The sequence below is a fragment of the Papaver somniferum genome, chromosome 3, assembly GCF_003573695.1.
Source record: "Papaver somniferum cultivar HN1 chromosome 3, ASM357369v1, whole genome shotgun sequence".
Lineage (NCBI taxonomy): Eukaryota > Viridiplantae > Streptophyta > Magnoliopsida > Ranunculales > Papaveraceae > Papaver > Papaver somniferum.
The window spans coordinates 84,089,037-84,096,300 of NC_039360.1; positions in this window are offsets into that span (position 1 = coordinate 84,089,037).

The following is a 7,264-nucleotide window of genomic DNA, read 5'->3' on the forward strand; positions in this document are numbered from 1 at the left end:
AGTTCACGGATGAACACATACATCCCATAACAATATTGCAAAATATAAAATCATAAAGATTAATACTGCAAAAATCATCTTCCAAACAAATTTAGAATTTAAACCAATAAATATAAAAACATGAAGATGAAAACGTTGGACATAGTTATATGTAATCACAATAATGGCTATTCCAAACTCTAGTTATTCTTCTAATAAGAACAAGAAAATAGAAGATTTACTAGACAAACAAACTCCTATAGAGAAGATGATATGAAAAACACTAGATCCGGTTAGCAACCAGAGATTGAACATAGACGAGCTCATCAGATGCTTTCTTCAGTTCGTTTTTCAAAAACTCAAGATTCCGTGTTGCAATTCTGAGTTTTTCACGAACGACTTCAAAATCTTGAAGAAGATTTCCTACCAGTTGTGATGATATTTGAACTGGTAGTTTGTTTTCATGACCAATGGCATGAAGGCATGTTATGAAAACAGGATTCTCATGAAACTCGATAATCTCCCCCTTCTTGACTTCATCATCTTCGTTTCCTCCATTCATTGTGCACACCAAATTGGTAAACCCCTTTGACATTTCAGAACGGTGTAACACAGGATGACACCTAAGTATTTAAATAAGTTCCATGGAAAACCCTAGGAAGACTTGTACACGTTCGTGTGGGCCATGAGTTTGTGCACTGGTGGTCACGACCTTAAGATGCGACCAAAAGAAGAATGGAGTTCGAAAGTCACGACAAATAGTTGAGAACCAACTATTTAGAGGAAGTACACGCAAACAAGAAAAAAAAATTCTCAAGGATGAAAGATCATGATTATCTACAAGAGAAAAACTGGAGCGAAGCTCAACAAATTTTAAAGATCAAAAACAAGAAGAGAGAACATACAACCTCTACAACACTTCTCAAGACACACTTCTTGAGAACAATGAGCATCCTTTTTAAATTAAAAGAGGGATGTTGTATTGAGTAGTCATGGTGTATTAGGATGAGCATTTTGCCCATCAATTTTGACTTCTTCTTTTTCTCCTTCAGAAGGATTTAGAGACAAATCACATGACATAGTTGAAGGAGTTTTATTAAGAGAGGAACTAGGACTACCTGAGTCAATTGCTTTCCATGTTTTTTTGATACCCCGTTTGAGTCTGTTTATGCTTACCTTAAGTTCTGAGACTCAATTATTGATATGTAAGCAATATGGAGCTGAGCTCTTGAAATTGCGGCCTACTCCAGGGAGTGACAAGAAACTTGACTTTTCTTTCTTTCTCCTATGTCTTTTCCTATTTTCAGAGTTATTTAAGAAGTCAGTTACTCTTCGACCATTCTTCCTTCTACCATTTTTCGTTTCAAAAGGCACAATTAAGAAAAGACTTATCATAGTAGTTTTCTTGATTGTCGAAAGTGTCCTTTACTCCAACAATGTGAGAGACGGGTTTGATAACTTCTTTAGACATCCATACAAGCATGTTGTGAATTTTTTCATTCCTCAAACGAAAACGACATCTTCGCTCAGAATGTCCTTTATTCCCACAGTAATATCACTTAAAGGAATTATTCTTAACCGTTCTCGTGTGAGTAGATTTGGAAGAAGTAGAATCCTTGTTTTTAGCCATATAACCAGCTGCGAAAGTTTTTTCATATGAAGAATTATCAACAGCTTTAACAAAATTGATCTTACTAGTTTTTGGAGCGTCTATTCCTTTATAGCCCAGACCACGTGTATCACGATGTTCTTTACATGCTCCAATCATAGAAGACAATTTTGTAGAGCTAGAATTGAATCTTTTCAGACTCTCTTCCAGTGATTTCACTTTATCAAGAGCAGCTGCAAGGTCAGTCTCCAAGGATTTTTCTTTGGCAAGATGACTGAGTTCTTTATCATCAAAACATTTTTGTTGAGAGTCATATCTTGCTTCAGCTTCTGCAAGTCTTTCTTTCAACACAAAGAGATTTCGGAGAAGATTATCACATTCATACCTTTTTATGCGTACATCTTCCTCACGATATTTAACGATAAACTTTAGGAGATTATATCCACCATCATATCCTTTAAAGAGTTTTCTCAATTTTCTGTTTTCTTGACAAAGCGGAGTCATAAACTTACTCAAGCAAGTGTTTGACTTCTTTTCTTTCAAATCCTGGTCAAACAACTTGATATGTTGAGAGACTTCCTCATCGATACTTTGTCCTTCTTCTGAATCACTGTCATCTGACAGTTCATCCAACTTCTCATCAAGATATTTTTCCCAGTTGAATGCAGGTTCAGTCAAGGAACCGGAGATAGAGTTTTGCTCAGAAGTTTCAGGACTTTGAAGCTTACCCGAAAGTCTCCGAACTAATGTTGCGTCATTAGAGATAGTACTCTTGTCCATAGAGTCAGATCGCTACAAAAACAGACTTGTAAGGTCTTAAACGTGTTTGCCTGCTCTGATACCAATTGAAAAAGTGGGGGTACAACAACCATACCCAATATTTCGCTTAGCAATATGTATGTACAAACTCCAATATACTTTCTAGAGAATCAACTAGACAGTCAGACAAAATCTAGATAAAAAGTATATCAAAGAGTTTATATCTCAATCTCTCGATTTGATATATACTCAAGCAAATAGAAATCTGCGAGTCCTTATCAAATACTAGAGAGATAACTTGGATGGTACCAAAGACCAATATCCAAGTGTCAATCAATTTAAATCAACAACAAAAAGGTCAGATATTCTAATTTATTGAACAACGCACAACCAATATTTCAATTATATAACAAAATATAATGCGGAAAAGAAATAACACAGACACCAGAATTTTGTTAACGAGGAAATCGCAAATGCAGAAAAACCCAGGGACCTAGTCCAGATTGAACATACACTGTATTAAGCCGCTACAGACACTAGCCTACTCCAAACTAACTTCGATCTGTACTGTAGTTGAACCCAAATCAATCTCACACTCATCCAAGGTACAGTTATGCTCCTACGCCTCTGATCCCAGCAGGATGCTGTGTACTTGATTCCCTTAGCTGATCTCACCCACAACTAAGAGTTGCTACGACCCAAAGTCGAAGACTTTAATAAACAAATTTGTATCACACAGAAAAGTCTACGGTGATAGATAAATCCGTCTCCCACGAATATACCTATGAGTTTTGTTCCGTCTTTTGATAAATCAAGGTGAACATGAACCAATTGATAAACCGGACTTATATTCCCGAAGAACAACCTAGTATCATCAATCACCTCACAATAATCCTAATCGACGCAGCGAAAAAAGATATTGTGGAATCACAAACGATGAGACTAAGTGTTTGTGATTACTTTTTTATCTTGACTATCGGAGATATAAATCTCGAGCCAATTATTACAATCGTGCTCGTAACGATAGAAGATGAACGATCAGATCATACAACTACAAGAAAAGTAGTATCGGTCTGGCTTCACAATCCCAATGAAGTCTTTAAGTCGTTAACCTGGTTTTAGGAGAAGAAACCAAAGGTTAAAGGAGAATAGACTCTAGATATGCAACTAGTATCACACGTAAGTTGTGTGGATTAGGTTTCCCAGTTGCTAGAGTTCTCATTTATATAGTCTTTCAAATCAGGGTTTGCAATCAATGTTAAACAAAGCATTCAATATTCATTGTTAGATGAAAACCTGATTAGCTTCAATTTAATATTTCTCAACCGTTGGATCGAAAACTTAGCTTGTTACACACAAATGAAATGTCCAATTTTGGGTTTAAGAACCGTTCCCAAACATTAACATTTGTTGTTCAACAATAGTTAACCAAATGGTTAGCCATATGATCACTTTCATATCCACCATATTCTTCTTCACCATAACTAGTTCAAATGACTCAAATGAACTAGTTAGAGAGTTGTTCAATTGCTTAGATCTTATGTAACTACACAAGACACAATCGAAGCAAAAACGGTTTGATTCACTCGAATCGGTTCATGAACTTTATAACCACGATTTGCAAAAGCATTCCTTAGTTTAAATAAACATGAGTTCAAGAACAACCGATTTTAGATATTACCTGCTCAAGTTCGTGGACTTAAGCTCACGGAAGGAGTTCATAAACTCCAGCAGAAATTCTCGGGTCGAGAACTTCCGCCAGTTCGCAGACTGAGTTCGCGGACTTGGCTCACGCCACATTCCGTTTCTCTTGATCAACAAAGTTCGCAAACTTTGGTTCAAGGAATAAGGACTTATACATATATGTGTTTCCACAACAATGCTTATATCCTACCAATGGTTATGTAATCTAAACTCTCATTTCAATCATCGAAACATTCTCAGAGGATGTTATGTAGTCGTTATTCACAGACCATTTTTCGTCAAAGCAATTTTCAAAGTGATTGAAACATAACATGACATTCGTCACCAGGTAAAGATGAATTTGGCTAAAGCGAAAGCTTACCAACACATATTTCGAGAAATAGATAGGCGAGTTAAACTCGGCTCGAAATAGCAAATGTGTATAATAAAAGTCTATACATCAACACGACTTTTGTCTTTAGAGTAGGAGATAGAATAGATAGACATTTGAGTGACAGATAAGTTCAAGTCTCCACATACCTTTTAGTCGATGAAGATCCACCAGTTCCTTGAGTAGTCCTTCGTCTTGTATGATGATTGCCATGGAGTCTTGAGCTCAACTACACTTTCTATCCTAGTCCGATACTTTTATCTATGTAGGCTATAAATCAAGACTTATAGATTTGATCACTAACATTGACAAACATGCTTGAGATAACAACACATACGAGTTCGACCGAGCAATGATCTAACACACTCCACTTGGTAAACAATGTTTTATCAGCTCCCCCTCTCGAAAAACCTTTCCCAAGAAGAGATGAGGTTAGTTTTTCGAATCAGGCACGAGGTGCTTGTTTCAACCCATACAATGCCTTATTGAGTTTAAGGACGTGATCTGGAGGATTTTCAAATCCCTTAGGTTGAGCTACATAGACTTCTTCCTTTAAGGTACCGTTTAAAAAAGCGGATTTGATGTCCATTTGAAATAGCTTTACCTTAAGAAAACAAACATGAGCTAATAATAATCTAATGGACTCAAGGCGTGCCACAGGAGCAAAGGTCTCGTCAAAGTCGATTCCTTTGATTTGTGAGTATCCTTGAGCGACAAGTCTTGCTTTGTTTCTGACAATGGTGCCAAATTCATCATACTTGTTCTTAAATATCCATTTGGTGCCCACAATATTGACATTTGGAGGATAAGGTACAAGCTTCCATACGTTTTGTCTTTGAAAATGATTTAGCTCTTCATGCATTTCACTTACCAATAAGGGATCGCTAAGAGATTCGTCAATATTCCTTGGTTCTACTTGAGAGAGATAACAGCTAAAATTACACAAATTTTGAAGTTGTCCTCTAGTCTTTGCAGTTGAATATCTTCCTCCAATGATACTGTTTGGATCATGGTTTCTTTGAACCCAGAGGTGTCGTGGGGGGACACGTTCTTGTTCAACGGGTACAGTCTGATCAATATTTTTCTCCTCGTCACTCGAAAGATCAGGATCAGTAACAGTAGGTGTAACTTCAACTGAATACAGAACTTCTTTGACTTTCTCAGTTGTCTCAGTTGGAGGCAATTCAGCAGGAAAAAAATCATGATGAAAGTCACTAATATCATCAATGATGACATTTGCAGATTCCATCATTACTTGGGTTCTGTGATTAAACACTCAAAAACCACGACTATCAGATGCATACCCCAAAAAGATACCTTCATCACTTTTAGTATCGAATTTTCCTCTTTGTTCCCGATCTTTTAGTATGTAGCACTTACTTCCGAACACTCTAAGATAGTGTAAGTTGGGTTTCCTACCATACCACAATTCATATGGAGTATTTAGGGTTTTTTACCGTAGGTAGACACGGTTGATCAAGTAACATGCTGTGAAAACAGCTTCTCCCCAAAACCTTAGAGGTAGGTTTTTGTTATGGAGCATGACCCTGGCCATTTCCTGAATATTCATATTCTTTGTTTCAGCAACTTCATTAGCTTGAGGAGTAATGGGTGATGAGTATTGTTGAATAATACCCAGTTTATCATAAAATTCAAATACTTTGGTATCTTTGAATTCAGTGCCACGGTCACTTCTAATTTTCTTTAGTTTGCGACCTTGTTCATTCTGGATTCTATTAACAATAATCTTAAACTCACCAAGGGTTTCATTCTTATGAGCAAGAAATGCTACCCAGGTGAATCTGGTGTAGTTATCTACCATAATTAAAGCATACTTATTTCCTCCAACAGTAGATTGTTGGATTGGTCCAAAGAGATCCATATGAATTAAATCAAGTGGGGATTTAGTGAGAATATCTCGAGATTACTTATGGTGAACTTTCGTTTGTTTACCCTTTTGACAGGCACCACATACACCATCAATCTTTGCATTGATTTTGGGAACGCCTCTAACAAGTTCTTTGTTAATGATCTTAGTTAAGAGACGATAATTGATGTGACCAAAACGCTCATGCCAAAAATGTGTAGATTCCACCTTAGTCAAATTGCAACAATTACTAAACTGAGTATCGAGGAGATAACAATTGTTTTTACCATGAGTTCCTTGAAAAATTACTTTTCTAGTTTTGTCTACAATGTCACATCCATTTGCATTGAAGACAACTCTATGGCCTTTGTCACAAATTTGATTAATAGAAAGAAGATTTACAGTCATACCTTTGACGTAGACTACATCATGGATTTCTAGAACATCGGGAAGATTGATTGTACCCTTCTTCCTAATGTAGCAATAACTCCCATCTCCGAACGTAACTGGTCCTCCTTCAAAATCGCTTATGGAAACAAACCACGAAAGATCACCAGTCATATGTCGGCTACAACCACTATCGAGAAACCATTGAAAAGGCGATGTTGATTTTAAAGAAAAATCTCCCATACTAACACTACTTTTCTGTTTAGAATTTCTTGTTAGCATTGTACACCTTTTCAGATAAGTAAACGGTTGTTCAGCTTTCTTGTGAAGATTGCTCGCAACTTTTATACTTTTCTGAAAACATGTACATGTATGTTGAGCAAGATTGTGAGACTCACAAAACATACAAGGGTTAACATCAATAGTCTTATTTAATAAGTTCTTCCTTCTATCATGTTTTTCAAAGCATATACTTTGTTTAACACTTGACTTCAAATCCTTATGCTTTGCGATTTCTGCAGCAAGATCACGGTTGATCCGGATTTGTTCATCCAACTTCCTTTGGAGAATGACAAGGTTTTTAGAACAG